Source organism: Pseudorca crassidens, chromosome 8, assembly GCF_039906515.1.
Source record: "Pseudorca crassidens isolate mPseCra1 chromosome 8, mPseCra1.hap1, whole genome shotgun sequence".
NCBI lineage: Eukaryota > Metazoa > Chordata > Mammalia > Artiodactyla > Delphinidae > Pseudorca > Pseudorca crassidens.
In genome coordinates this window covers 6,909,607-6,935,055 of record NC_090303.1, presented here as the reverse complement: position 1 = coordinate 6,935,055, position 25,449 = coordinate 6,909,607, and positions in this window count along the sequence as shown.

Below are 25,449 nucleotides of genomic sequence, written 5' to 3'. Positions count from 1 at the left end.
TAAACCAGCCCAGACACTTAGGTAATATGTCAGAATGTCAGCTCCAAAAAGTGAGAATCAAGAGTAACTGAGCGTTCTCCAAGTTGCAAACTTACATTGAGGTCTAGGGGAATGCATTTTATATATAATTAAATTGTAACATTAAAACTAATTTTTAAGATAAGGAATGAGGACCTTCCAGTACTTAATTATGCCCTAAGTTTAATTTACACAATTATGGAAGTACATTAAGTTTTTAAGACAACAATATTACTGCATTTAATACAAAACCAGGTCTTCTGAGATAATCATGATGTGTATTCAAAAAAGTTTTTTATGTCTTAAACATTTTTATGCTCTCCAAAAGAAATGTTTGCAGAAGAAGATAACACCAAGATGTTGCCCTGGGAGAATGGAGGCATTTTCTTCCTTAAAAGAAGACTCTGTCAGCATAGATTTTATTTACTGCAAAAATTAGAAAACAGGATTTTTACATATTGCTTGACTCTCTACAAACATGGATGGAATCCTCTACCATACTTAAAGCAACAATGTACTTGTGTGTTCCAAAATATTTTCCCAAAACATGTTATGAAAATTGATTTTGCATTATAATAGTAAATTACACAAAGGTAATTACTGAATAAAATTACTACCATAATTTCAACAACATTATATAACTTTTGTTGCTGTAATTATAAATTGTCTTCTTCAAAGCAAGCTGCTTGTGAATGAAAGAAAGAAAAAAAGAAACTAAAAAAAAGTACTAGGCTCAAAGGGTCTGGGATCATTTATTTGGCAGTAAGAGAACACCTTCAAAAATACCAAATGATACTGTTAAAGGACACCAAGGCCTTTGGAGATGGATTTGTCTGATAACTGGAATGAGCATCTATACCAGCTGGAATAATTTCCAGCAAATTTTTAATGTCTTTTAATTCTTCCTACCAACATATCTTTGAACCAAACTGAACAATTTTCATACTGTAATCTAGAACAAAAGTGAACAGAAATTTAATTGACTAATCCAGGTTATTTTACACAATTATCTGTTAGTTACTATTACTTTATCTGAACAATTTCCCTTTTCCCTTGTCATGAGTATGACTGATGGAGAGTGAGGTGTTGATGATTCTGTATGGACATTGGTTAATACTTAAGGTCTCCTTTCTTCTTTTAAGAAAAACAAAACAAAACAATCAAACAAAAAAATAGGATTGGGCTACATGGTAATGTAAAAACTGGGAAAATACAATGCCTCTCACTGTAGCCACCAATCATGGTCTGGTGCCCATCCTCTATCACTTGTCCTGACACATACCCCTCCTGATCTTTCTTCAGGTCCATTCTTGTTGAAAAGATTGTTTCCAGGGCAGTAAGTCATCTCCCACTAGTTTCCTTTCTCCTAAGAGCCAGATACCATGGAGAGAGGCCAGCTAGTCATTACGCCACTTCCAGATCATCTGACTTGCAAAGACATATTGCTTTTACTATTAAAAAATCAAGCCTTCCCTCTGGTCTGGTTTGTTAATTAAAAAATAATATCTAATCTAAACTTGTTATGACATCTGTATTTCTTCTTCCAAGAGGAGTAAATCATATGCAGGAAAATTGTGACACTTCAGTTAATAACTATTTTATCTTTATCATCCCCAGCCAGTTTTTTTCGGATAATCTTAGAGGAAAATTTAAGAATACTTATAAAGTATCTTCCAAAGGTTTCTTTTAAATAAACAAATAAACAAACAAAAAGAAAACCAGTTTTCTTTGGAAAGTAATGCACGTTCAATATAGAAAATGGAAGGAAGGTGAATGAATTTCACAAGCCAGAGATGTGACCTATAGAAACCCCGATTTTCTAAAAACCCCAAAGCTGCCCTGTAGATAAACACTAACCTGTCTCCCTAGGTTCTTAACCACTTATGTATTATTTTAAAAACAAAGCTAAGTTAGGAAACCCTTCTTTGACAGTGTTTAAAATAGATATTTCAATCATTTTATCCACAAAGAAATGAATAATATAAGGATATATAAAACTTTGTTACCATCACACCTTTTCTAATTATTTCAAAGACGATATCTAAATAATTTTAATATAGAATACTGCAATAATTTTATCCTTTGATGCATTCCATTTTCTCCAAACATGTAGCACTAATAGATTAAACATAAAAAGAGAAAACAAAATATATAGCTGGGCTCATATGTAAGAAAATATTCCAGTGTACCATAAACAGAGGAGAAATGCCAGTGGGAAGAGAGCTGATGTGACAGCAGCTGGAATCTGGACAGTCAGTGGGAATGCCTCAGAGTTCAGAATCCAGAGAGTACAGGACATACTGTGGGGACCCGAGTAGTCTCCCTTTATGAGAGGCATCTCTCATAAATGAGGAAAAAGGGAAAAATGAAGAACTACTGGTAACTTATGGCTTAGGTCTATTTCTTCAGAGGAAATTTGGGAATAGGGAAGAAGGACCAAAACTGTATTGAACTAGCTGGCCTGATAAACCACTGTGTTATCAGAGTAGAAATCAAGCTGATATAGAAGACACCATAAAGTACAGTGGCTTATATAAGATGGGATTTTATTTTTGTCTCCTAACTTCTACATTGAGTAAAGAACTTTATTTACTTGTGTCACTCAGAGTCCAGAATGGCAGGTGTGTTTTGCCATTCTTAGTGTGTGGCTTAAAGCTATGGGTTCAGGGCGGAAACAATAGTTGTGTTCATTTCCCAGTCAGTGGAGAAAAGTGAAGAAAAATCTTAGGGTTAAAATTATCTTTGAGGTGTCAGGGAGGAACATTTCCTCTAACCTCTTAGGTTCAGAGTCTGTGTTGAATTAAACTAACAAAAAAAAAGATGGAGGAAAGGAGTACAAAGTTATTAATATTTTTATATGCACGGGAGTTCACAGGAAAGAAGTGAAACTCAAAGAAGTGGTGAGACTTGACAGCTTATGTTCTCTTCAACAAAAATGGGACTTTTGTGCTTCAAGGAATGATAAGTAAGGGTTATTTCAGTAAGGTTTATTTATATAGCTCTTCATCTCTTGTGATAAGTGTTGTTTCCTCATCCTGGTACAGGAGATTGGGGAAATGAATGTTAACTTCTCAAAGGGAAATTTATGCCCTGATTTTGGGCAGATAAGAGGAGGAAAGAGAAATCTTTCCTTTATCTGTTGATTCTTAATTGCCTTCAACTTATAATAAACCTTATGCCAAAGTGGCATATTTTGGTGTGGTATATCTTGATCTCCCTCAAAGGAATTGACCAGACTGTTTCAACTCACATCCCATCTTCTCTAATGTATTTACATGCTTACCATTAGTTACCAGAAATGTTGTGGAATTTAGTATCTAGCTTGGCTGCCATGGACCCAGCTACAAGTGGTCAGGGTGGACACACCAGGAATGTTCTATTTCTAAAAGGCAAGGGGAGACAGCAGTGTCCACCACAATCTGTTATTCTGGCCATTTGAAGTTTAATTTCATCACACATACACACCCCTACTAAGGCTCTGGATGTGGAGTGCTGCAGAGGAAAGGGGTGGATTGGGTAATAGTCAGCAAAAAAACATATTTCAGCCTGGAAAACTGCTCTCCCTAGCCATGTTGTAGCCAACGTTTACTAAAATGGTCTCATTAATGATTTGGAAGACAGATCACATTACCAAGAGAGTCAAACTTCCTGGGTGGTCCAGTGGTAAAGAATCCGCCTTCCAATACAGGAGACACAGTTTGATCCCTGGTAGGGGGACTAAGATCCCACATGCCATGGGGCAACTAAGCCCACAGGCCACAACTAGAGAGAAGTCCACGTGCCACAACGAAGAGCCCGTGTTGTGATGAAAGACCCCACACGCCTCAACAAAGACCCCGTATGCTGCAACTAAGACCCGGCACAGACAAAAAATAAATTAAATAAATAAATTAAATTAAATAAATAAATATTAAAAAATATTTTAAAAATAGTAATAATAAAAATCACAGTAACAGTGATTATTCCAGGAAGTCAGATCCTAAACTCCCTCCCCAGTACATTAAACCTGTGTAACCTTGACTTGTGTGTCTTGGGGTCTTCATAGGAGCCTCAGCCACACTTAGATGTTCCTCCACTCTGCTCAGTATGTGACAAAAATAACTGGTTTGACTCTACTAAAGAAAAGCTGAATGTAATAATTCGTATGAATAAAATACCATATATGTTCAGTTGCTACACATTTTAAAATTGAATATGTTGTAGAAACAATTTTTTGTTAAATTTGGAGCTAAAATACATTTCTGTAGAACTGAGAGAGCAGATGGAGGCAGAGCAAATCAAGACGAGACCTGAGGCTCTTCAGGTCCTGCAAGTGGGCGTTCCGTTGAGGTCACATGTCTCTGCAGTCCACAGCCATCTTCCCAGACCTGCAGTGTCAGAGAGAGGACAATGCTCTTTATTCCAGGGTGTATCATCCTACAGCACCCTTACTTGTACATTAAATATCTTTTGGAGACAATGAGTTAAATACTCAACAGAAAATTAATTTTAGAAAAACACCTGAGTTTCTAAAATGTAAACAATTGAGCAGTGTATCATATAGTAGTACCTGAGCAGTACACGTCGGTATTAGGTAATCATGCTTAGAAAGCTCATGGATTATCTAAATGAGTAGATACATATAAGTATTGTACTGTCTTAATGTGAAACAATTTATAGGCATAACTTTTCAATTTGAACAGAATGATAATTTTTTTTCTTCCCTGCTAGAATGATAGTGAAAACTGTGGTAGCACTCTCCACAGTGGACATCACTGCTACATAATTAACCTTGGCCTTCATTAAGGTCCCTGTTCTGCTGGCAATATTTGTAACTAATGAAGCGAGCCATTTTCTTGCTGACATAATAATTTCATGGGTAGTATTACTACCCCAAATGGGAGGACATTAAAACTGACTTCTGGAGGCTTTATTTTTCTTCAAGTGAATCTATTACTGAGAGAATTTAATCCCTTACTGACTCTAGAATTACAAAGCAGAGTACTTATGTGATGGAATTATACTAAACTACTAATTATCTGTGGTACATTTGAAATTTAAACAATTTCACTTTCCATAATTACTTTTTTCTCATTTTAGTTTCAATAACTAAATCCACTTGTTATAATGACATCACAAAGAAATATTTAGGTAAAAAAAGTGATTCCAAAGATTTAGCATTAGATTTAAATAAACAATTATTATAGTAATTTAATACTAATATTGTATGATCTGTTGTGCTTATTACCAATGGGAGATTCCCGATCTATATTATAAAGGCACACATTAATTTTCAAAGTGAATATGAATTTACTGAATTGAGTCCTCCCATATTTTTACAGTTATTTTTTATTGGCATCAAGTTGAAAAATACATTTTAGAAAGTTATACTAAAGTGTTTTCCATCATCATTATATTTATATGCAAATGTGCTTTTAATTTATTCAAAATTAAGGGAGAATTATGGTCTTGCCACTTCTTGATAGACTGTAGTACTCATGTTTTAGATAGAAAATTGTTTCCAATCTTGCCTTATGTGTGTATATCCGATTGTTCCTACCATATGACATTTATATCCAAATGTCAGAGTTCTGAGGACTAATTCCACATTATTATGTAGTCATTCTATTGTGGAGGTCAAAATGATTTATTGTACACATTTTCAGTAAACAGTATATTTCTAGAAATCCCCTCTATCGATTACTGAAGTCCAGAAAACTTTTCACGACATATTCACTCCATTATTTAATAAAAAACGGATTTTACTTTTGTATTAACACTACATAATTTGCTTCTTCACTAAATAAGGCAAAAAATCCTATATTTTAATAATTGCCACTTATGAAGTATTTACTGTGTCTCATTGCCTTTATATACATTATGTCTCTATTATTTATTTAAAATAACTCATAGGTTAAGTATTATTAACTGTATTTTAAAAATGAGGGATCGAACATGAATAAAACTAAAATGAGTGGAGGCCACATAGGTGGCAAAGGGCTAGAGCTGTGAACAGCACCTGTGTTTACCTGGCTACTGTGCCCCTTCTCCTTCCTCTCCATCACATTCAGCTCAGAACCCAGGGTCAGTCCTAACCAGAGTAGCAGAAAATGATACAAATGTCCTCTCTTCCCCAACACAGTTAAACAGACACAGTGTGGCTCTCACAGGAACTTCAAAGGCAATCTAGGATCTGAAGGAAGTGTGTGTGTGTGTGTGTGTGTGTGTGTGTGTGTGTGTGTGTGTGTGTGCTTGAACATCACTGAAAGAGTAGAAATACATGTGTGCAATAGTTTATAAGAAACATTTGGGACAGATCTATTTAAAAATCATATTTCAACTATCATACATATAATAAACCTCTATTGGGGATTGGTGGAAGGAGGGCTTTAATCAGACATTGATATTTCTGCAGAGAGGGGTATGAATCTTCACACTAAGTAAGATAAATATTATGAATAGCTTCATCTAATTGTAAATAAGGTTAAACTTCCAAATAAGCTGTTTACAAACCTTCATATCGTCTTTTTTAAAACAATTCAGAATTGTGGATAAGAGAGGGAGTTACTGCTAAAAGTAAGGTTTTGGAAGGAGGGATTAAGAGCAGGGTGTTTATTGTTTGTTATGTGGCAGCATGGCCATAGCTGATTCGCCATGTCTGTACATCCGGGATACACCCATGGCTCAGGGCATGGTTCAATTACTCCATTTGTGAGCAGATCTAAAATATTTTTGTGTATATGGTTACATCTAAATAAAACAATCAAAACAATAATTTTTCATCCTGGTGTCATAAATTAACATTTCCTCAAAATTGGTTTCATATTATAATTTATTATATACATGAATAGCTTATAATGGATATTGCGCTATCACTGTTGACGGCACCTACTTGACGACAGCCTCTCCTTAACCGTTCTCTATGGAGACCTAGACTGAGATTACTCACAGATACCCAAAGTTGGCTTATGATTTATGGAATGTAATTAGATCACTGAGGTAGAATCTGAATTTTCTTCTGGTAAACTGCACTTTTGCTCTTCTTTTCTTAATCTTTTTGGCTTATTCTTTGAAACAGTCTTTTCTACAACTTGAATTATATTCCCATGATTTTTCTGTGTTGTTCTAAATCATTGATACATAAAGCAGTAGAAAAATTTGGTGAACACATATACATATAGGTCCCTTTTAGTCTAACATGTACTCTAGTCAAATATGTTAAAGTTGCTATAATAATATCTGTGGTACCACAGGATGAGATTCAGAATTTTTTGACACTCAATCCATATTGAGAGCTTACAATCAGTAAATATTATTTCAATATCACAGGGATCATGTGGCATAATTATCCCAGAGTACAATAATACTTTACTATAATAATAAATATACATAATATACAATATTATAATAATACTCTACTGAAAAAAGCTTCTCAGACTTAAGTTTCAGGTTGATGTTTGCAGGCTTTTCAATTAACTCACTTCCCATTTTAAGCACCCAACCATTTTTTTTCCTCATTATATTGACATTATCAAGAGCAAATTTTCACTTTGCTTAATTCTGTATATTTCAAAAATATTTTACACATGTACATACACAAGGCACAAGATAGGTTAATTTTATTCCCTCATAGAATTTTAAAAGAACTACTATAATCTACACATGGAGATAATTATCATTAATATTCTCCTTAATGTAGGTAATTGATAATAGTGATAATATTGATAATTTTCATGAATATACATTTAAAAATTCTATAGAACAGCAACAGAAAACACACCATAGGAAGCAAAAGACTGGGGGACAGACACACAAAAACAGAAACACAATTATGAATCCAAGAACCAAACATCAATTCATTAACTGTGCTAAATTCTGTCACTCAATTAAGTAACTATAAATTTCTAAAATCCAGAGCCCATCAAGTCTCTTCATTTTACCTTTACCCTGACCTAAGAATCTCTAGTACTTAGTAGATTTTAAAATGCTGGAGGAGGGGTGGCTGAGGAACTATATAAAGTGTAGATCATATATTCCCATAGCTTCCTCTCTTGCGTTTTGTAGTAGGTCTAGCAGTGGATCCCTGACATCAGATACATCCATATTTACATCAATAAATTCCAAAGGCAGTAGATTGTCATTATCCCTCGTATTGAGGTTAAAATTGCAATTCTCTTTCCCTACAAAGTTGGCATTGTTGATACTTTGTCCCACACCTCAGGATGCATTGTTTTGAAGGGATAGGAATGAGCACATTGGTTGGTCAATGTTTTCAATACAGGCCACAATAAATTTAACAATCCAAGCTCTCTGGCTCACATAGGCATTTATCCTAATACCTGCTTCCATTTGCCACAATGTCCAACTAAGTTACTAAGCCCCAATCCCCAGTAAGTGATTGAGGATTGAGTATTCCTTAATTTACACACGCTTGTTCTATAAGTCAACATCATTTCAATATCAGACCCCGTAGAGAAAGAATGCCTCAAACCTCTTGTTTTTGGCTCTTCAGTTTGAGAGGACTATTTCCTTTCATATTTCTCCTTCATGATCATTTACTAACAAACACACCCACGGCTTGGTACATTAACAGAAGAGATGACTAATGAAGTCTAAGTAGTCATAAAAGGAAAATTCCCATGAACTGAATAAACACAAGAATTACAAATGTGATGAATAGGAATAAGATGCTACAGAAATTGACATTGCCAAGCGTATCATTTCAGCCACATTTCAATACTCATAACAATTACTTAGAATCAGCAACACCGCACAGCTAATCAACTGCATCTGTTCATTTCCACAGCTGTTATCCCAGAAAAAAAACGTCACTCTCCTCCCCACGCTGCTCCAAACACACTGCGATTGTAATGAACACCTATCCTGATGAGAAAAACAGCCTAACATCTTGGAGAAAATTCAAATAGAGGTCCATTTGAATGTCGGAAATATGTAGTTACCAAGGAAGCTCTCTGGTGAGGTAATAAAATGGTTAACTTTGAACTATAGAAGTTTATTTTACATCCAAATCAACTTGCTATTTATTTTACACTTATTCCTCTAAATGCCTGGAAAACAAAATTATAAATAATATAACCAGACAGACACTTAACTAAATCATTTAGTTATTCATTCATTTTTTTGAAGAAAATATATATTATTTTTAAGCCTTTACTATGCTCTCAGCCACATATACATGTGTGTGTATCTCTCTCTCCATATATATATGTATATGTATATATATATATATATACACATATACATATATATATATATATATATACACACACATGCATGGTTATTAAGGGGAAACAGAAAAGAATGGCAGGAAAAGACAGAGTAGCAATTAACCTGTTAAAACTGCTATAAGCTGTTAAGAGAACATTTAACAGGGAGAACTGACCAAATGAAGAAGTTCAAGGGACATTTTCTTTCTTTGAAAACATATTAATGAAGCAAGAACTTGAGGGAAATCTTATTAAGAGGATGGGGTGGAGGTATATGAGAAAAGTCTTGAGGTGGAAAGAAGCACAGAATTAGAATTTTTAAGTAAAACAGTTTATGGCCTGGATAGAAATGGTCAAAGGAGAATGGGAAGAGTTCAGTGAGGAGACAGAGCCTGACTTGCCTCTTCATGTTTAAGGATTCAGGGCTTATCCTAAGAATAATCAGAAGTCCATGATGAGCAGAACAGTCATTATTTCAGGGGAACTTTATGTCAAATACTATACGACCTCTTAGAGGGTAAACAACTCTTTGAATTTCTCCACAGAGTCTGTCACAGTTCCTCAGATGACCACTCTGTATTCCCCTCTCTTTATCCATCATGTGATAACCTGTGTTGTCTTAATCTCCAATCTGGACACTAGCCTCTCAAGGTCCCCAGGGCAGTAAGTCTGGAATCATGTTTAGCTCTCCTTCCTCTTTCTTCTTGTCTACTCTCTGGGCACCATGTCCTACAGATGCTGTACCTCACAGTTTTCTTAAATATAATTCTTCTTAGGCCTCTTTCTAGAGCCCTAACTCAGCCCTCACAGCAGACCTATAGCAGCAGCCTTCAAGTTACATAATCCCTCCCTTTGCAGCCTTATATTTGACTGTGGGACTGTGCCTGCATTCATTTGAAAATCACATTTGATTTTAATCAGTTTTATTTTCTAAGTGTAAAAGTACAACAGAACCCCAATACATTTCACAGCGTATGTCTCAATATCTCTATGCATTAATGTATTTCTGCAGTCTTGTTTCCACACAATCCTACTTGCCGATGATTTTGTTGCACTTCTTTTAACTTTATCATCTTTTTCCAGTCTTTGCTATTGCTCTCAGCCTGTGGAGATCCTAATTATGCAACATGCATTTTTAATTGTCTCTGATTTTACATGTAATAAGACCAGCTGCAGGACTATTTATTGAGTGCTTACTCTGTGCCAGGCACTGTTCTAAGTGTGCTCATTCACAATGTGCCTTGTGCGGTTTTTAATACTAACCTTATTTTTACAAATAAGGACATTGAGTCTCAGAACATCATGTTCATGGTAAGTGGCAGAACACAGATTCCAGTGCTTAAGCATCACCTCTGGATCCCATATGCTAAACCACATTGCCATTAATTCTGATGTACTTCTGTGTATATATATCCATATATATGTACTTCTGATGTACTTCTGAGTATATATATCCATACCATTTCTGATGGTATGATATGATTTATACAGTTATCTGTATAACTGATCATGAAATCATATAACTGATATGATTTATACAGTTATCTCTTCCACTAAATTAAATTATAATCTCTTATTGTCAGCATCTATATTTTACTTTGAGTTTTGTTTTCCCCTTTTAACCTTTATGCAAGAATACAAAGGGTCATTAATAGAAACATGTTGAACTGTATGCAGTAGCATTGCATGTATTAGAAGCATAGCGTGCCTCTCAAGTCCCAGCTACCTGTTTATTAGCAGTATAACTTTAGGAACCTTAAACTTTCTCTTCCTCAGTTCCCTCCTATGCAAAATAGGGAAAATATCAGGTAGTATAATCTCTCCATAAGTTATTATGAGAGTTACCAAGATATGGAATGAACCTAAGTGTCTACTGATGAATAAATGGATAAAGATGATGTGATATATATATATATATATATATATATATAAGAGGAATGAAATCTTGCCATTTTCAAAAGCATGGATGGCATTATTCTAAGTGGCATTATGCTAAGTGAAATAAGTCCGACAGAGAAAGACAAATATTGTATACTCTCATTTATACGTGGAATCTAAAAAAAATAAAATAAAAGCAAAAACAAAAACATGAAGATCATAGATACAGAGATCAGATTGGTGGTTGCCAAAGGCAGGAGTAAGGGTTGAAAGAAATGGGTGAAGGAAGTCAAAAGGTACAAATTTCTAGTTATAAAATAAATAAGTCATGGGGTTGTAATGTCACAACATGGGACTATGTTAAACATACTGTATTGCATACTTGAAAGTTGCTAAGAGAGTAGATCTTCAAAGTTATTATCAAAATAAGAAAAAAGATTTAAACTATATCAGGTGAGAGATGTTATTATGGTGATTGTTTAACAATGTATACCAATATGGAATCATTATGTTGTACATCTGAAACTAATTTAATGTTAAATGTCAATTATACCTCCGTTGAAAAATTTTAAAAAGTTAAATTAAATTTCAAACATAATAAACTTAAATAGGTATGATGAGGATTGAATAAGGGGTGTGTGTTTGTGTGTGTGTGTGTGTGTGTGTGTGTGTGTGTATCTTAGAGCAGTCCATGGTCTGGCTCAAATTAAATACTTATGTAAGTGTAATTGCCAGCACTATTTGTTATTGCCACTAGTTTCCATACTTGCTTCTAGTTGGGTATTCTCTCAATTAACTCCTATTTCTCTATTTTTTTCGATAATGAAAAAAAATATTACGTAAGGAAGAAATAAGAAATTGCAGATGACAGGCACCCTGCAAAGACTGCCCAGCCTGGAGACACTGAAGGAGAGATGCTCAAACTCAAACTCTTTTTAGTCACCCTGTCCTGGAAGACCTGCCCACCCATGCCCAGCCCCTCTGGCATGCATATACGGATCCTCCACACTTTTGAGGATTTTGCCCTTCTCTTGCATTTTATCCCGCCCATCCTCTCACCTGGTCCCAAATATCACTGTCCTGTATGCTGGAAGTTTCCTTATCAGAACAATACTGCCTCCTTCTAAGGCAGCTATGAATAGGACTCGTTCTTAGAAATACAATTCTATTGATTTCCTTTTCCAAAGAAAGTAGGTGAATTTTTCCAGCAACTAAATCCTCTCCTGTTATCTTTCTTATTTCTACATGGCCAAGGGATTCTGAGGAAGACAGCAGGGAGGCAGTGAAAACACAAAACAGGAATATATGAATAAAACCCAGGAAAAGAATACTTCTTATTTCCAATCAAGGAACAAAATAGATAACTTTACTAAAAAGGTAAACACCACAAGTTCCACAGGCACTTTTTCTTTATAACGTCAATATTATTTGATATGCTAGTCTCTTTACCCCAAAGAAAATGTTTCCCATTTATTTTTGAGTATTCATTCTGCCTGAAATACTGACTTTGACTTTCCCTAATTGGAACAGATGCTAATCTTTCTGGTGGAGGTTCATCTATCTCCACATTCTCTCTCATTAGTGGCCATAAATAACCATTACAAGGATAACTCCTCAAATCTCTTTTTCTTCACTCATAAGTTTTATTTGAAGCCCTTTTCAGGTGCTTAAGCAGCATCTCAAACTAAGCTTTGTTCTGAAATGTATGGATATTTTTAGAAAATACATTTATTGCTACATAATTTGAAATAACAAAACAGTGGATGGAGGATATCACGTCCTTAGATTATGTTGCAAAGGCAGAAATTTCAAGTGGCCGGTAAAGAACGCTACCAAGAGAGGAGGAGGAGCACCGTCATCTATGATTTCTCTTCTCTCTACAGATGTTCTTTCCACAGAGCACATGAGAAGGAAATGACTGTGAAACTGCTTCTGTGGCTTTAGCCGTCTGTCATGTTCTAATGCACAAAGTTCCCAAATCCCTACTGTTGCATTATTACCAGAAGCACAAGTGTTGAGAAAACAGCAGTTGAACACAAAGTATGTGTAATGCAACAACGCCTCTTACTATAAAGTGTGGGAGATGCCTTCTAAATAAGTTTGAATTCATTGTCTTATACCTCAGTGTAAATCAACATTGTTCAGACAATATGCTCAATAAAATGTAGTCACTATGAACTTTCTCCCTTCCTTTTAACACCAAACTTCTTTAATATGGTGCCGAATTATAAACACACCTTTTACTTTAATCTGCTTGGACAGCTCCTTCTCTCTTTTCCTGAACTAAAACCTTGCAGTGGGACTGATGTCAAGTCTTCAGATGATTCGCAGTCAGGATTGGCCTAATTCTTCATGGCTCTTTGCAGATCATAATTTTCTTACCCTTGTGTCAAAACCCTTCCTTTTTCAAACTTCAAGCCAGCCGGTCATGCTGGCTATCCTTCCCCCTCATTCTCATTTTCTCTAAGTAATTAAAGTAGGCATACCTTGGACATTTCTGAACTGCCCACCTTCCTGTTATATATATAAGTAGCACAATATATGTGGTACCTGCAGTCATGTTCACACTCTATACTATAATATTTATGCAATCACATATGTATTGGGCAGTGCTGCTCTATACTATGTCCATAGCTGAGCATAGTTGGACCAGAGCAGACTCTCTTGACCTAAGAGGAGCCAACTGAGGAGCCAACTGATTGGTTCACCAGTAGAAAATGTGTTTTTCTGAAAATTTGAATTAAGTTTGTACAGACTTAAAGAGTGATATAACAATGGATTACAAGGGCAATGGTTTATCAGCACAGTTCTATTCTACTCCTCTACCCCCTGAAACCCTGGTTTTAACCTTTCCTGTATTCAATGCCTTATCTCACTTTCCTTCTAACAACATTGGTATATATTCATTCACTAAGTGTATCATCCTTATTCTAACCTTACTTTACTTTCACCAAAAAACTGGTTTCCCTGATAAGTACTACAAGAACCCTGTATCAGGTAGCTACTGCTGTGTAAAAAACAACTCAAAACTTTGTGTTGTTGAAACAACAACCATTTATTTATTCACAGTTGTTCAAGTTAGTAATTTAGTCTCATCCCAAGTGGGACCTGCCATGCATCTCTACTCAATCACAAGTTAGACATGTGGCTTTCCTGACCTTGGCTATGCTCTCTACACATCACTGAAACAGCTGCTCTGACTTGGGACTGTTTCATGGTTCTTCATTCCCTATGGGGCTGGCTTGGGGCTGGTCTCACGACATAATCAGGGATTCTGAGAGAGAAAGAGAGAAAACATGCCAGTCTCCTTGACACCTAGACGTGAAACCTACACATTGCCACTTCAGCCACATCTGTTGAGCAAAGCAAGTCACAAGGACAGCCCAGACTCAAAGGGAAGAGGAATGGACTCCATATCTTAATGGGAGAGGGTGCTGGGTTCAATTGCAAAGGGTGTGGAGTCAGGAGGAGTGTAATCAGTTTGTAATCTACTACAAACTCACCCTTATGCGATCTCAGCTGCTTGGCCTTCTTACCTCTATGCAACATTTGCCCCCCTGTAGGAGGTTGCAGCACAGCTGAGCAAAATCCTTTCACCGTAGAAATTAATCTCATGACAAAAATTACTGTTACCATATTGAGATGGGCTTTGCAAAGCCCTCAGACACTCTTTGAATTTTCCCGTGAGGACTCTCTCAAGTCCCTCATTGTCAGTTTCGAACTCTCTCCATCCTCCTTGAACCACATATACAACTATTTCAAACCTTTGAGAGAATAAGATCAACACTGTTCATGTGATGCTTTATTTTATGAGTGCAGGTGTCATCACTCTTTGTTACAGCTCAGTAATATTGAAAGGTCTGGGTGGGGAAAGTTACCAAATTTTATAAAGAAGGGAGTATTATCTGAAAAATGGCATTATTGTGGTGCCAGTCATCTGCAACTCATAAAATTAATGCATCACTTAAATGTAGAGTACAGTCAACATATCTAGTGTAGAAAAATGTGAGAAAGCCAAAACTTACCTCTCTCAATTATTAGTTGGAAACTGTGGGCAAGGCATTATCTTTTCTGGACATCTGTTTATTAATCTGTAAAATAAACAGGTGGAACAAAATGATTGGTAGGGTTACTTATAGCAAGAAATATATTCAACTAGGGAATGTGATCTGGAGACATAAAAAAATCATAAGTTTAATGCTCTTAAGAAGTAAAGCAAAACAGACCATTTGATGTTTAATGGATAAATATTTTAAAAACATTCTTCTTAGAGATATTTTGCTCATGTATTTTTAAAACTTCTTTTTTTTCTTTTACTATAAGCACATTTAAAGAAAGACACACTTGTTCTATAATAGATATCCATCTGTTACTTATTTTATACTTTGTTACAATAACATATCTTCATACTTCTAGTATAATCACTTCTCTGTAAACAACAATAAAACCACCATTTAAGGTTGCAGTAATTTGAAGAAATGGAGAGGGTACAGATACAGTAATATTTCTAAACATGCGGAACATAATGCTTCAGCTATCACTAACAGTTAGCTTTCAGGATGGCCACCTTAAAGTTTATTTACATTTCTTGATTTATCAATTTTTAACTTTCTGTTAAATATCCACTCCCTCCAAAGACAGAAGATAGGCTGATATGCTGAGGCTGTATTCTCTTTCTAAGATAAATTTGGTGGAATTCATGGCCAATGCGTTACAGTGATTCCGTGCTGAACACGCCTCTACTGCAAATGCAGAGCTATCATAGAAAATATAGAAAAAAGAAAAAAAAAAGAAAAAATGAGAAAGACACACAGAGGATTAACTTCACATTAAAACTTCCATTGAAAAATTAGGACTTTTGTAATGAAATCAGAAAGCAACTCAATAACCCCTCCACCCCACACTTACTTCTGTACATGCCCATTTTCAAGGCTATTTCTTCCCGTAACATTGAGCTAGATTTGGAGCAGGTTCTAGTTTTCCTCTGGTTACACACAGATAATGAAAAATCTTCCAATGTTATGTAGTCACAAAATGGTCTTATCTCTGTAATTAATATGTCCAGCCCCATGTCATAAATGAACCTAAGTTAGATAAGTCTCTCCCTTCCCCAGTGTGGGTCATTGGCTGCAGAGAAAACAAGGAAGGTGGCTTCTTCCTTCATCCCTCCTGTTGCTTCCATGCCTCCTCATCTCTTTCTTTTTTTCCCCTAGTTTTATTGAGATATAATTGACATATAGCACTGTATAGGTTTAAGGTGTACAGCACAAAAATTTGACTTAACATACATTATGAAATGATTACCACAATAATTTTAGTATCCGTTATCCTTCCATTATCTTATATAGATACAAAATTAAAGAAATTAGGAAAGAAATATTTGTTCCTCATTATAAGAACTCAGGATTTACTCTCTACACAATTTTTATATATAACATATAGCAGTGTTAATTATATTTATCATGTACATTACCTCCCTCATAGTTATTTATGATTTATTTTTTTTTACAGTAGGTCCTTGATGGTTATCTATTTTAAATATAGCAGTGTGTACATGTCAATCCCAAACTCTTAATGTATCCCTCCCAAACTCTTAATGTATCCCTCCCCCCACACTTCCCCTCTGGTAACCATAAGTTTATTCTCTAAGTCTGTGAGTCTGTTTCTGTTTTGTAAATAAGTTCACTTGTATCTTTTTTGTTTGTTTGTTTTAGATTCCACATATAAGTGAGAAGGCAAGGATCGAGAAGATGCAAGAAATGTTTAACAAGGACCTAGAAGAACTAAAGAACAAACAAACAGAAATGAAAAATACAATAACTGAAATGAAAAATACACTAGAAGGAATCAATAGGAGAATAACTGACGCAGAAGAACGGATAAGTGAACTGGGAGACAGAATGGTGGAATTCACTGCCTCCTCACCTCTTTCTAACCAGTGCTGCATGGGATCCATGCAAATTAGGGTTGAGATCAAGGAAGGGAGGGAAGCGAAGAAAGAGGAGCAGGCAAACCCCTTTGTGGCTAATGCCATGGAAAGCTCTAGTGCTTTCTGTGCTTGGCTGATATCAAAGGTGACTCTTGTCATATTGTGTGTGTGTATGTTCTTTAGAGAATCTTCCATCTCCTACATCACATTTGTATTCAATAAAGATACCTCTCTACCTGCTGGGCACTAATGACTTCTTACTTAGCTGTCAGCCCTCTGGAGCACACCCCACATCATCTGCAGATGTCTCCAGCCCCTTCCTGGGCCCTTTGAATCAGAGTCTAAGGACACCTCTTGTCAGCTCTCCCACATACATGGCCCATTTCTGGACCATGGGAGACATTGGTGCATACTTGGGTCTAAAAATTTCTGGCAGCACAAGCCGATTACTAATCAGCTACATCTGCTTTGCTCCATCATCAGGGCTGCAAGCCCGTCATCACCTCACACCTTTATTTTCTGGAGAAAGTTGTTAGGGCGCAGACTCTGGGCAGTGCCATGTTCCTGGGATGCATGTGCATTCTCTGGTGGTCACTCATTGGTTTCCAAACATAAAATCAAAGTAGAATACCCACCCCCCGTTGAACACACAAACTCCTTACAATGTGGGGGAGGGCAGGGCTCACACATGGCTGGCTGTTCTCTCCTGATCCATACCCCTAACCTGCAAGTACTTGCTCAGTGTCTCCAAAGTATTTCATAAACTGGACATCAGTTACCAATTAAAGCACTAGTTGTCAAACACTCTATTTTCCTGAAAGAGTGATTACTGACACCTCTATCTGCAATATATCAGCAAAAACTCAGGTGAAACTGAGACGAAAATAGTTATGATTCTATTTTAAACACACTGTTATCGATGTTCTAGATGCAAAACCATGAGTGGGGATTGCAGCCTCAGGCATCATGAATTTCAGGTCCAAAGAAGAAGTGGCTGATGAGAAGGCAGATTCAGAAGTGAGCGGATGTCTACGGGGGTCCACAAGTGAGGACCAGAACTATGCCCACTGGGCTGAGACAGCAGTAGGATTCTGATTCAAGGTTTACTTGAAATGAAGGGGCATAGATAGAGCTGGATCCTGGGAGCACTGGCCAGGCAGAGGGAAGTTTGGCCTCTATGATGGGTGTGTTTATACCATGGAAATAAGCAAATGCTTCTAGTAGCTGTGTTTTACCCTGGTGACTGACTGTTAAACATTTACTAGTCCACTAACTGATATAATTATACATGCAATTCAATATAAAAATTAACATGAAACATGGAGGTGGTGTTTAATATCAGAAAAAAATGGATTAAGGCAAACTCTTGATATACATATGTGGGTAACATATAATGATTCATGGAATGGCACAAGAAGGAATAAAAGTCATGAACATATATATTAACATGAAATATATACAGCAAAAATCTATAGAAATACAAGGAAAAATGAATAATTCCACAACCTAAAGGGAAAATTTTAATACATTTCTCTTAGACATAGATTAATCAAGCAGGAAAAATATTAGAAGGAGGTAGGCACTTTGAACAAGAGAATTAAAGGGCTAAATTTAGTGGAAATTATAGAGATACAATTTAAACAATAGGATATTTTAATTACTAATATTGAAGATTACGATAAAAAATTTGATTAAAATTAGCATTTAATAGAATTAACTCAGATATATATACTTCCTAATACATTTTCAGCTGTAAGAAAACTTAAAACAATGTGATATGATTATTATTTTTAACTTGTGTTGCCATTTTCTAAGGCTGTGGTCAAATTTTTCCATGTACCTTATGTTTTCAGATACCCATATTCTGTAGTGAAACCATCAGACTTCAAGTCTCATTTTAAAACACACGAAGAATTTCATGAAAGTTGATTAAAAATTTTAAATCAAAGTAGAAGGATTTTCAAGTGTCCTAGAAACTTATGCTCGGTGTGACAGCGAATGAAAATTCATGAAACCTCTTTGTACCATCATATTTAATTTCAAGGGCCAGAGACGCTGAGATAATTGGAATGACACATAGCAAAAATTCTGTCAAAGAAATGGTAAAATGGATAATCATAGACAAAGCAAGAAATTGACTGATAAGACATGCTTGTCCAAAGGACACTGTGCACAATAGAATTAGAGATACAGCCAAAATTTTAAGTTCACTATTTCAGTTGTAAATATTAAAAAGGCAGTATTATCTATTATCCACTGATGAAACTACTGCTGTGAACCCAGCAGTTTTTTGGTAATTACCAGCTTGGAGGTGTAAAAAGAATCCCTAAAGTCACAGTATACTGCAAATATTTGCTGATTTGTAGAAATGGAGATAGAATTTTTAAACAATGTTGTACACTGGCAGCACTACACTTGCATAAATAAATATAGGGAAATGCAAAGATTTGTCCAAAAAGAGGCTTTCATCCACATTTCATAGTGTGATGTAAAGAAGGGTGCTCTGGCCGATGATGTATTATCTGAAAAATTAGGAGATGTTGTTAAGGTTAGGCAATTGCCAACCAAATTAAGAGCAGGTCATTGAATATTTGTTATTTTTTCTCAGTTTTATGAATATGGGGGTGGAGATTAAATTAATTCTTGCTTTATTCTGAAGTTCATTGATTTTTACTAAGGGAAAGTTTCTTATTTTATTGACATTGTGAGAACTTTAATAACGTTTAATGAAAACTTTCAATATGAAAGATTTATGCTAGGCACAATATGATTGTTTTAAGAAGACAGCATCTTGAAATGAAAATGTGTATATCAATGATCATTTACACTATTTTATCTAAGAGTATATGGTCTCAGTGTTCAGACTTCTCAGGAAATTCATTAACTTTTTTTGTTTTTACTCATCTACACATCGGTGTTTGGATCCTCTCGGTGAAGAATGATTTTCTTTTAGACATAGAACAACTATGGCATGTTTATACAAATAATACTGGCTAAATATCCCTTCATTACTGAATAATCATAAATATTACAAAACTTCTCATTAAAGGACTTTTAAAAAAATTAGTTAATTAATTATTTTTACTTTTTTGGCTATGTTGAGTAGTCATTTCTGTGTGCGGGCTTTCTCTAGTTGTGGTGAGCGAGGGTTACTCTTCGTTGCGGTGCGTGGGCTTCTCATTGCGGTGGCTTCTCTCATTGTGGAGCACAGGCTCTAGGCGCATGGGCTTCAATAGATGCGGCATGTGAGCTCAGTAGTTGTGGCTCATGGGCTATAGAACACAGGTTCAGTAGTTGTGGCACACGGCCTTAGTTGCCCCATGGCATGTGGGATCTTCCCGGACCAGGGATCAAACCCATGTCCCCTGCATTGGTAGGTGGATTCTCAACCACTGCACCACCAGGGAAGCCCTGGACTTTTTTTCTAGTGAGTATTTTTGCAACATTTGAATGTGCTTTTACAATTTATTGTTTATTTTTATTTCACAGTTTAATCTTTAATTTAATAAGGTTGTTTTGATAATTTTTATTTATAACAAGTGTTACTGGTTTTCCATTAATACTAGTGATATAAAAATTTCAGTTTAAGTATATTTTGTAACTAAAAGTTGAGTGTATATAAAGCAAAATAATATTAAGTAGATTATAATATAGGTTGTCAACAGTTATTGAAATATAGTTGGTAAATAAATGAAGCTTGGGTAACATTTTGTCATATAATGAGTCGTAAATATTTTTGTGTCCCTTTTATATAAGAAATTATGTAAGAAAGAAGAGAAAGGAGACATTTTAACAATAAAAAATATTGATTTTCCAATCTATGTTGGGTGCTATAGTTGGCACTTTGGACACACTATTCTGTTTAATTCCTATGAAAATCTGATATTGATTTCTGTATCTCTAGTTTAAGATGAGAAAATAGAGCACAAAGTGACTAGAAACATAATCAAAATTCCATTAATAACAAATTCTATGTAGTACATTTGAATTCCAGGCATTCTCACTGTGTAGTATTCTGCTTCAAGTGCATATATTGAATGGTACAGTAGATATAAACAGTATGATTCCTTCCCCCAGAGCATACACAGAAGAGATGGACATAATAAAAAATGATGTTTCAAAAGCACTGTGAGTCCTGTGTAGCAGCATAGGAAGGGAATGCTGCTCTGAGCATCTATAAGACATGGAAAAGGAAGTGACTATTGCTCATGACTTGAGGATGGGCTGGAGCATTCAGACAGAAGAGAATAAAAGGGCAGTCAAAGTAGAGAGATGAGCAGATGGACAGAAAGGAGTATATCATAATGCATAATGACCTAATAAGCAATTCCAAAATTAATTATAGATGCTTCAAAATAAAATCATAAAATTTCTCTGCAGCAGAGACTGCAGTTGAGATGTTTGCTCCATGTGTTTTCTCCCTGCCACATGCCTGAAGGGGAGTCCTTGACTGATTCTATCCAATTGTTTGAGAGAACAGAGCATGTGGTTTTCAGGCTGGTGAATTTGAAAGGGTGCACCAACCACGATGTGGTTCTCTTTACCCCACTGTGGCAACATATAAAACTTTATGATGGCCGTGTTCATGATCAAAGTGTCTTGTGTGCCTGTTCTTTATTTCATATTTATCATGGAGGATTGCATCACCTGCATTGGGACCTGTATTGTTGATATAAATAAACATTTAGTGAGTTAGGTCACTGAGATTTAGGGATTAATTTGTTACTATAACAAAGCATAGATATTCTGACTAATACAAACACAATGAATAAAATTGTAATTAAAATGATAAACTGGAAAAATATTTGCAAAATATGACAGAGCATCCCCCTATAGACAAAAGTCTCAGAATATGATGAATTTGCAACATAAATAACTTCAAATTATATGAATAGATGTTTTTTATTCATTGACAATTACAGAGTTGAAGATTTAAACAATCACAGCATGCCAACTACTTTGTTTTCAAAATTAGCTAATATTCCAAATGATAAGGCCAGAGACTTGAAGAAAACACCACAAAATGTGGCAGGGGCATTTTTCAGTTGGGGGAACATAGCTTCTCTTTGTTTTAGACACTTCCCATACATTTTCAATAAGCATGCAATGACTTTGTTATCAGGAAAACATTATCATTCAAAAACTAAAATCATTAAAAAAATCAGAATTATTTAAAATAATATTAGGTTAATATCTATATGGTAAAATCTCTTATAGGTAAAAAAACATTTCAAGAACTCCAAAATAATATATCTATGAATTTAAATATATTTTAAAAGTACTTGGGTCATTAAGTTATCATAAATAAATTGAAAAGTACAAAATGTTTTGTGTGAACATGAAACAAGATTCAAAATTTACAAACAGAGAGGTAAGATTATTCTATTCAAACAGCCTATAAATATCTAACTGTCAAGATAGGTAACAGAAGGACACAGAGACAGTAAAGAAACTGGTTCTGGTCCAGATCTGGGGACCCTGCCAGGACTGGGGGCAGGTGGAAGTGGAGCCCTGTGCCCGCACAGCTCTGGGTTCACCTCGCCTGAGCAATGAGCCTCAACCTGCAGAGCAGCTATTTCTCCTGCACCCTTAGGTGTGGGAAGCTCTCTGCAGACAGTGACCTGGCAGCACTTCTTTTGTAACTAAAATGTATCCTACTGAGATGAGAGTGTAATAAATTGTCATCTTTGTCATAAAAATATGACCAGAAGAGAGGAGTCATGACTTGAGTGAACGTCACACATTGAAAATGTCACAAGGGAGTTTTCTAGTAGCTGTGGAAACTTTAAAAACAGATTGCAAGAGATATCATTACAAATCTTATTAAAAAAGATCAAAATGGATACAGCACTACTTCAATAATTCGAACCTCTCAGATCCCGAAAGGTTCAGCAGGGACATGAAACAAGCATCTACAAGTGACAGCATGAGAACTCTCAAGGGAATACTCTATCTTCTGGATATCACATTTAAAATTCTCTTCCACTGAAAGGAAATTTTCTCAAGATGGCTTTTACCTAAATACTATAGAAGAGATCTTCGACTTACTTAGATAGTCCATGCAATGCATCTGCATTGTTTCTCACTCGTGGGGAAGTTATGAACAAAATATTGAATGTTTTATTTTTATTTATTTATTTTTTGGGGGGTACACGGGCCTCTCACTGCTGTGGCCTCTCCCGTTGCGGAGCACAGGCTCCAGACGCGTAGGCTCAGCGACCATGGCTCATGGGCCCAACCGCTCCGCGGCATGTGGGAACTTCCTGGACCGGCGCACGAACCCATGTCCCCTGCAACGGCAGGTGGACTCTCAACCACTGCTCCACCAGGGAAGCCCTGAATATTTTTTATTAATTTAAATTCGAAACTGTTTTTGGTTATGGAAAATGTTAGTCTTCAGTATGAAGAGGAGACAAAATAAGGCGTCTGTTAAAAAAAAACATACCAATTAGGCCTCTGTCAACAAAACAGACCACAAACTATAAAAAGCAAAGAGGAACTTTATTTGGCATCTTAGAACTGCAATTCAGGGATCATAAATTCCAGAGGAAACCAGAAGAGTGTGATACCAGAGGAAAATGGGCAGGGTTTTTTACAGAAAAAGGAGGGAAGTTAACTCAGGCTTACACAATTTGTTTGAATCAGAGGGTAAGATTATTGTATACAGATGATTGGATTATGGCATGAATAAAGATCATGAACAGTTCCATCAGGCCTTTCTGTAGTAGACTAGATGTTTCCTGTCAGTAGAGTGGTGCAAAGACTGAGGAACTGGTTCATGAAGGGCTCAAGTTACCTGAGAAACTGGTGTTGCTACACCCATGTTCCTTCTCTGGAGTTTGCCTGTGTCTGGCTTGGCCTTCTCCAGCTAAGCTTGCAGGTTATTTGATATAAGTCAGAGATGGCTTGGATCATAGGTCTGTATTGCAAGGTTAAATTCTTCTACAAGGTGGAGGGATCCTCACTGACCTTGGGAAATTACTTAGCTACAGACCATAAGTCTGCAGGGACCTAAGGCTTCTGGTCTTACAGATTGTGGGTGCCATCAGGGCTCAAAGCAGTGACAAAGGGAAAGGTTTTTACAGGAGAGCTACTACATGGGGGAGATTTTGGAGGAGGAATAGGAGAATCAGAAAAATATAGTGGCAGCTCAGCAGGTTCTGGGTAAGCTGGAGTCAAAGGAGAATGAGGGGAAGAAGAGACCTCTTGAGCTTTTTCTGGAGTATTTACATGAGATTAGAGATCTTTATTTGCAGTGGTGAGCTTGGAAACAGTATCCTGAAGTGAGGCAATTGTATTTTATTTCATTTTATTTATTTATTTATTCTTAAAGTTTATTTTATTTTATTTTTTTTGGCTGCATTAGGTCTTTGTTGATTTGTGCGGGCTTTCTCTCGTTGCAATGAGCTTGAGCTATTCTTCCTTGCGGTGCACGGGCTTCTCATTGCAGTGGCTTCTGTTGTTGAGGAGCATGGGCTCTAGGCACTCCGTATGCCTGAACCATCAGGAGTTCACCTTTGCCAAATCCACACTGGACTGGAGGAAACAAATCCCAAGGGCAGAATTTACTTGTATCTGATAAGGAGCTCTAGACCTCCAGATACCATTGTAAAAGCTAAAAGCAGGTCACCAATGGGTGAAGGATACAGAGAGGAACTCATTCTTGTCTCAGAATTCTTCACAGCAACAATCCATGACAGAAGAGCAGAGAACTGCATTCACCAAACAAATCAGGAAATAAAGTACAATTATATTTATATATATATAATAATATAAATAAAATATTTTAATTATATTTTTTTAATTTTATAAAGTATTTATAATAACATATATACCCAATCAGGTTACTATATACATATAACACAACAGTCAGAGATCCTCAAAGAAAAAAGCAAGCAACAATAACCAAGTAAATCTGGGAAAATGGTGCCAAAACAAACAAAAAATAACTGAATGAAAAAATCCAGCCAATACAAGATAAATCATAAGAAAAATCTCAGAAATACAGAAGCTGTTGCAGAATGACAAAATAAGTATTGAGTCAATTTAACTACAGAATCGTGTCTACCCAACTAGAAGGATTAAGATTTCAGACAAGACAGTAAATATTATGTCTTAGCAATGCTAAACAGTGAAACACAAACACAGAATTTGCAGGAGAAGCAGTATGGCCAAATTAAATCCCAGTTATGCAATTTTAATAGCAGATATTCATCAATAATACTAGAAGAAACTTTCCGGGTTTATAAAATATTTTACCCCAAACCTTTGTGTGTATGTGTGCCTATAGAGTGAAGCCAAACAGAACCCCACAGGACCCTATCGGGTATAAGAGCCCCACCACGTCCCCTTTTCCTTAAGTGAAAGCCTTTTCTTCAGGCCTCCGCTGAGTTTCAAAAGTTTTGCTCAAGAGTTAAT